Source organism: Hippocampus comes, unplaced genomic scaffold (assembly GCF_001891065.2).
Source record: "Hippocampus comes isolate QL1 unplaced genomic scaffold, H_comes_QL1_v1.1 scaffold271, whole genome shotgun sequence".
Taxonomy (NCBI): Eukaryota; Metazoa; Chordata; class Actinopteri; order Syngnathiformes; family Syngnathidae; genus Hippocampus; species Hippocampus comes.
Genome location: NW_017805830.1, coordinates 275,477 through 283,648, shown reverse-complemented (window position 1 = coordinate 283,648; position 8,172 = coordinate 275,477). Strand labels below are relative to the sequence as shown.

General features: G+C 42.1%; 1 protein-coding gene across 1 annotated transcript in view; it reads left to right on the top strand.

The window, feature by feature from the left end:
* The first annotated feature begins 7,006 nt into the window (after window positions 1-7,006).
* Window positions 7,007-8,172, top strand: part of abat (4-aminobutyrate aminotransferase) — a 37,652-nt gene continuing 36,486 nt past the window's right edge. The window contains exon 1 of the mRNA XM_019887479.1: window positions 7,007-7,304. The gene's annotated coding sequence lies outside the window, so the exon portion shown is untranslated. The remainder of the gene's footprint in view (window positions 7,305-8,172) is intronic.

Here is an 8,172-nt window from a genome sequence, read left to right as displayed (position 1 = left end):
TTTTTAAACAGTGAATTGTGTTCTGCATCCTGATTGGCTAAGGGACTGACCAACGTGAACAGTCTCCGCACCTCGTCTCTGTACAGCTTGCCAAATTTACCTTTGCAAATTTTTGGTCTTTGGTTTCATTGTATCAGTGGCGGATGCTGGTCTGTCAAGGAGCGGAAGCTCAATTTCGGCCTACATCATAAAATGTGTCCGTTTATTTATACGTGAATTCTACTCTCCGTTCCTTTTCAAAAAAAATGAAAAGGATGCCTTCACCATAAGATCGGTGATTGGCTCATTTCGCTGTCAATGATCATCCAATCATCATGCAGAAAAGCTGAACGTCTGGGCCGGCCTATAAACGCCCACTGTCCATAGACTCCCAGAGACGCTGAGCATCCAATGGGCGGGACAAAACCAGCATTTATCCAATTACTCGTCTCGTTTCAAAGCATTGGGACAACGGGCTCTGAACTCTCAAGACGCCCAGCGTCCGCGGTGTAGACGCTCAGCGTTTAAAGCACAGTGAAGCTGCGGGAATGAATGAGATGAGAGTCGCGTCGTAACCAGTAATAAGAAGCTGATTCGGAACAAAAGTTGAGCGCGTTGTAGCGCATATTTAGTCAATGACATGTCCACACAATTGTACATACACACATATACTGTATTTGATCACTTACTTTTTGACATTTTAGGGGAAGCTGAGCTTACCTTGCAGTCTTACAGCAATCGCCTCTGCATTGTATACATAGTTCAGTATTGTATAATAACTGTAAAAAATAAAGCCACTATCAAGTACCAAGTACAACTTTATTGTACTTTATTAAGTATAAATTTCTTGAAATTTCGTCCCTCTCACATTTTTTTTATAAATCCTACTTCACGGATTTCACTTATCACGGGTTCTTTTTGGAACGTAACCCCGCGATAAACGAGGGATTACTGTACTGCAATATCTCAAATGATGTCTGGGTGGATAGATTTAAAAAATTGAATATTTTAGGCAGGGAAAGTAAAAGCTGTTGAGCAAGGGTGAATCCGCTTCAAATGGGGGGTGTAGCTGTTCAGAAATAACCAAACACATTCAACTCATGTTAATGAGTGGCAGGTGTGTGTATGTGTGTGTGTGTGTGTGTGTGTGTGTTTGTGTTTACTCCCATGTCGCACAAGTTTGAATGTGACTTATTAATTTGAAAAACAGCCAAATCTTCAACAAATCTAAAACAGTCTACACACTTTTGCAATATTGGCTCAGTAGTTTATTTTTACTTCCACTCTCTAAAATAGACTTATTTATGGTAGAAAATGTTTTGAAATGATTTCTGTGTCCCCCTTTTTTTTAAACAGCTTTAACCTAGCATTTGAACAGGGGTTTGTATACTTTTTAGATCCATTCTCATGACAGAATGAGTACTTTCTAATTATTCATTTTATAACAGAATCAAACTGATTAGACGATTGTACAAGCACACATGCATTTACAAATGTATGTGAGATAAGCATGAACACAATCTGGGGTCTTCTGAAACTGAATTGTTTCTGACAGGTTATTAATTGGGCAGCATGGAGTAAATAAAGAATTTTACGATCTGTGAATTAAACATGTTCTGTTCTTTTTAGTCAAAGAATGAAATGTGGGGCAAGACATTTTGGGAAATGGATTCCTTTTCAGACTTGGGTGTTTGTCAGGTCTAGGATTTAATCAGACCCTGAAGACATCAGAGAAAAAACATCAGTGTAAGATGCAAGCACAGTTGTCTTTCTTGTGAGGAAAGTGCGCTGAGACATGTCTCAGTTCACAATCTCGGAATTGCTCTGCAGCTAGCTGAGATGTGTAAACCGTGACAGTCTCTGGACAGCTCTAAAAAACACGTTTGTCTCCTTGCTTTTGTCCCGGCTGGATTACTGTAATGCACTTTACATTGGAGTCAGCCAATTCTCCATTAAGCGTCTCCAGTTGGTCCAAAATGCTGCTGCTCGCCTCTTGACTGGTGCTTGTAAGAGGGAGCACATAACTCCTACACTGGCATCCCTTCACTGGCTGCCTATACATTTTAGAGTTCTTTTTAAGGTCCTATTGTTTGTTTTCAAACCTTTAAATGGCCTTGCTCCACCTTACCTCTCTGGCCTCCTCCGCACCCTACGCGCCTGCCCGGTGCCTCAGGTCTGCGCACCATACATTATTAGAGGTACCGAGGACGAAGCGGAGACTCAGAGGGGATTCAGCCTTTTCCATTGCCGGTCCCGCTAAATGTTCGTCAAGCCCCCATCTTTCAAACTCATCTTCAAACTCATTTTTATTCTTTGGCTTTTGACACAGCATGAGACTTGATTTGAGTTTTACTGTTTTTGTGTGTTTTTAATGTCTTTGTTTTTAATTTGTTGTTTTATTCTTTGTTTTATTAATTGATTATTTTCCATGTTCATCACTTTGGATACAACGGTGGTTGTTTTAAAGTGCTCTATAAATACAACTGAGTTGAGCTGAGAATTGAGCGTAAATTTAGACTGGCACCAAATATAGTCTTTTTCGAGTAAAATGCACTCCACAAAATTTACTGTGTATATATAGCAACAAATTAAACTTACAAAATTTGACTGAAATCTAAGTCCTTATATTCTTGACATTTCTTGATCATAAACTTTAAATGTCAACTGTGAAGTAATTTTACAAAATCCCAAATGAAATATTTTTATGTCAAGTTTAAGTCATTAAACATCCATCCAGCCATCCATATTCTAATCCACTTATCTTGACACGGTTCACGGGCGTCCTGGAGCCTATCCCAGCTGTCTTCGGGCAGCAGGCGGGGGATACCCTGAACTGGTTGACAGCCAATCGCGTGGCACACAGAGACAAACAACCATTTGTGTTCACAATCACACCTGGGGACAATTTAGTGTTCCATTGACCTGCCACGCATTTTTTGGGAATGTGGGCGAAAAGCGGAGTACCCAGAGAAAACTGTTAGGTTAATGCAGGTAATCAGATGCTAAGAACACATCAGGAACAGGAAGACTCAGGAGGCAGGCATGGTTGTCTTTCTTGCAAGAGAGAGCGCGCTAAAACATGTCTCGGTTCACAATCTCAAAGCAGCTCTCCAGCTGGCTCTGCAATGTAAACCGTTACAGGTTCCGGGGCAACTCTGAAGAGTGCGCGTTTGTCTCCTTGCATTTATTGGAAGGATGTCCCTGATACACAATCTTCTAACGGGAGTGGGGAGTATTTTCACATTCCACAACAGTTTCAGTGAAGGAGAGTTTCAATGAGAACACACAGTTCATTTCTGAGATGTCGTCAAACGGCTCCTACTGGATGTCGATGGTCCACGTAGACATCTTGGGATGTCCCTCTCATGGTGTCCTGGGTTGATGTTATCTTCTCACAACCAACAGTTAATTTGACCAGAAGCCGTTCACTTAACAACAAGATATTGTCTTAAAAGCTAGAACAGGAGCAGCCTGAGCTCTCCCGGTCCGACAAGTCTACCATTATCAACCTACCCCATTGTATATGAGGTATTTGCGAGGTATCACTCTGAAACAGGTTTTAAAGTTACACAGAGAGTAAATATGGGATAACAGAATTACATTTATTCCAACAAAAACCCACGCAGGCATGGGGAGAACATGCAAACTCCACACAGGGAGGCCGAAGCTGGAATTGAATCCGGTACCTTTGCACGTTGAGGCCAGCGAGCTCACCAGTCGACCACTGTGCTGCCCTAGTAATTAAACAAAATACACTAATAGAGCATGAAAAAATAAATTATATTTCTTAAATTTAACATCATTTTACCAAAGGGAGATCCTGACGAGCACCAAACCAAAAGTGTGACTTCACTTCAAGACAACAATAGTGGGGCTCAATCTGGAAGGTGTACAAACCCAGTCAGAAATCGATTCGAAAAGCAAAGTTTCAAACTTCAATGGGGGCATCCTCAACGCCCGGACATGGAGTAAAGACAAAACCCATCGAGATTGGAAGAACGGTAATCTATACAGTATAGGCTACGTTTATTAGCCTAGAGTTATTGCACAGGTGTGAAACTCAAAACAGAGATCTTCTAAGTGCTTTCAACAAAGAATGCTCGCCGACACCAGTGTGAAATTCATCCGCTTTGCGAGAATGAAACTGTATCGTTCCAATTTTCTGATCCATTAATGTGCCCTATTTTTTTCTTTTGGCCACTCAAACAACTGTTTTGCCTGAATGTCAACATCGCCACACACTGAGGTATTTGGCATAATAACATAACAACAGCAAAGAGCAGTTAACGGGTCCACCAAAAATGCATTACAATAGCCGACTGACGACTCGGCATTCTGTAAATGACAACACTCACCTGAGATTGCTGAACAAGAGCATTTTCATTCATAAGCACGTTGCTATGGGTCAAACTATGAATTTGGGAGGGTTGCATTTAAAAAACTAAAGTACGATCAAAATACTTTTAGTCTTACTCAAAAGATGGTTGGCTAAGGTTACTTCACACTGACCGTTAAGCTTACCTCAGTATGCTTTTTCAAGTTTGAGAATGAATTTGTGAAATCCATTCACCGGTGGCACTTTGGTTCAGTTCGCAAAGTTTGCCGTGCATTCAGAATGAGGTCTTTTTTAAAAACACCAAGTATGACCAGGGATGTGGGATGATCGGCTGTTTTTTCTGACCATGAACGTCTTCGCGGCTGGTTTACTTGATTGGGACACAGCACATTCTGGGGGCAAAGCGATACGTTTGCACTAGTTTGAGTGGGCCATGTTGTCACGTGCGGATGCAATGCATCATGTACAAACTAAAAAGTCCAGCCCTCGAGAGCTCCTATCCAAATGTATTTTATGTCTCCCTCCTCCAACACATCTGACTCAAATGATAAGATCATCAGCAATCTTTGCAGAAGCCTGAAAACGATCCTGATCATTCGAATCAGATGTGTTGGAGGAGGACGACATCTAAAACAGGGTCAATCGGGGCTGTCAAGGACTTGACTTGGGCACCCCTGTAATAGAATGTCGGAATGGTATATCTTTAAAATTCTCATCCAACCACAATCAAAATCACTCAATCTATCATAGTGCAATTTATCCAGAGTGGTGGTTTCTGAACAATGAGGAACCGGAACGAACACAATCCAGAATGAAATAGTTCTGAGGTTTTTTTTCTGTGTAAGGATTAAAAAGTACATATATTGGTTTAAAAATGTCAGGTATACATGCACAGAATTTCTACTTAAGTCAAGTCATGTACAACTTTATTGTCAAATGCGCTGTATGTGCAACATACAGCACAGATGAAATTTCCTCCCTCTCAACCAGACAAGACAACAAGAGGAGCCGCTGCAGGTGCCCGCGTCGCCATCAAAAGAATATTCATTCATTCATTTTCCGAACCGCTTTATCCTCACGAGGGTCACAGGGGGTGCTGGAGCCTATCCCAGCTGTCTTAAGGCAATAGGCGGGGGACACCCTGAATCGGTTGCCAGCCAATCGCAGGGCACACAGAGACGAACAACCATTTGCGCTCACACTCACACCTAGGGACAATTTGGAGTGTTCAATCAGCCTGCCATGCATGTCTTTGGAATGTGGGAGGCAACCGGAGGACTTGGAGAAAACCCACGCAAGCACGGGGAGAACATGCAAACTCCACACAGGAAGGCCGGAGCTGGAATTGAACCCAGTACCTCTGCACTGTGAAATCGACGTGCTAACCACTCGACTACCGGGCCGCCCCATCAAAACAACAGTTAACACAAAATAATACAACACAACACAAGACAGTCGTGCAATCTTAACCACTTTTCCTACATACACTTTGTTGTTTGAAGCAGTTATCGATGAAAGAGGAGCTAATCAAAGTGTCCTTTTCACCAATGGATCAAAGACGTCATGCTGAAAATGTGCACGTCTGCTAAGTTTGAAAGCAACATATAGAAGCTACTTAAGTAAGATAAAATATTTTTACTTGATTACGTGACACCTCTGCATCATGCTGGTTCACCAACATCTCATGCTGGTCCACTGGCATTCCCATACTGGTCTGCCAACATCCCATGTTGGTTGACCATCACTGCCAGTAACAACAGCATCAGACCAGCTTATACTGTACCAGCAAAGAATCCATGCTGGTTGATGCTTGCTGTATTTTTTTTTTAACCAGAGAACACAGTGGTTTTAATGTTCACACTGTTTATTAACAATTTTATATAGGTTTAGTAAATCCCACCATAGTGGTGTCCCTCTCATTGATTTGTTAAGAATTATTGCTTAACACACAGTGCTGAATGGTGTTTAATAAACACACTGTTGAAACTCGCTGTTTCACTGTTGTTGATTCCACCCTGTTATTACCTCAGAATAAGTAGATCAAATAAAATAACATACCAGCTATATTGAATTAGTTGCAAGTTTTTTATTTTATTTGCAGATCTGAATGAAGAAGATTAACTGCATTCTTTTTTTTTGAAACAAATTTACTATTATTAACCCTTTTGGATGAATAAGGTACAATGCTGCGACGGTCCTCGACCCTGCACGAAAGTTGTACTTTGCAATTCTCTTTCTTTATTATTTAAAAATTAAATTATTTAAATGCTAATCGCTGATAGTGTAGTGCTACCCTTTGTGCACGGCCAGCGTGGGGTCGGTTCCCACTTTGTGACAGTGTGGATGTGAGCGTAAATGGTTGTCTCCTCCCCGCGTTCCTGGTCAGGACAAGCGGTGTTGAAAATGGATGGATGGATGTTTAAGCTCTCAGTTTCTGAAGGTTAAACATGTCATTTACCCGACGTTATTATAAAAACAGGATTTTTTTCTTCCATTTTTTGCTCCACAAAGGTTAGATCATTGACGTCACCAATAGCCAGGAATGACCCATTTAAAATTACTCGAGCACCCCCAAAAGTCGCCTGTCATTTACAGTCGAAATCGCTGAAAAGTTGCTTGAGAATGTGGTGACCACTAGAGGGCCATACGGATGTAAAATGGAAAGTGGGAAAGGAGCCAATCACACGCGGGTCGACTGGGGTGGGGGGGACAACTCTGCATGGGGGAAAACGTATCTCGGCACCATAGAACGCAATCATCAAACCGCATTTGAAACGGCGGAATAGAACGGAACTATTTTCTCCAGACTAGCTGGCACCGGAGACGCACAAGTTTGTCAGCCCGACCACCAGGAGGTAACCACAAAGACGAGAAACAAGAAGCTCCTTCTTCCCGAAGCGACCAGCGCGGCCGCTGACGAGACTGCGGGCTGCAGTCGAGCCCTCTGCAGCAGAGACGCTCAACCCCCGATCCAGTCGTCCGATCAGCGGTGAGTGTTTGAACCGTGCATGCGCCGTTGGCTTCTGCGGCGACGCGGTGCTGCAGCAGCCCGCCGTGTGCGTCACGCCTCCGAGTCGAGGTTGAGGAGGTGACTGCAACGTCCATGTCAGAAGTACAGAAGATGATGAGCAGCCTGCGGGATAACGGTAACCTATTGGAAGAACCTTGGCAACTGACCGATATTCTCTACTCATTCATAACAGTTCATGTGTGAGCCAGTCAGATCCAGTTGGAACCAGATTTTAATGAGGACCACTTCGGAATAGTTACCCAAAAAAATGGAAACTCTTGAAAACAAGTTATAAAGGCATTAATCATCACACACTTTATATGACCTGGTTATGATTGCAGTGAACCTTTGGATCCATGTTTGAATAGAATCGTTCACCTGCACCAGAGTACTGTACACGATCACTATATAGTATTAGTATGATTAAATTCCAGTTTTTATGTTGCTGAAACTCAACATCCATTCTTATTGCAGCAAGACTTTAATCTTAAGCATTATCCCACTCAGTGACTTCTGGACATAATTTGATCTATTCTGCAGGACATCATTTAAAAGTGGACATTTTGTGTTCCAGGCCATCCATGTTTGAATAGAATCGTTCACCTGCACCAGAGTACTGTACACGATCACTATATAGTATTAGTATGATTAAATTCCAGTTTTTATGTTGCTGAAACTCAACATCCATTCTTATTGCAGCAAGACTTTAATCTTAAGCATTATCCCACTCAGTGACTTCTGGACATAATTTGATCTATTCTGCAGGACATCATTTAAAAGTGGACATTTTGTGTTCCAGGCCAAAAGCTGTATGTGTGTGTGTGTGTGTGTGTGTGTGTGTGTGTGT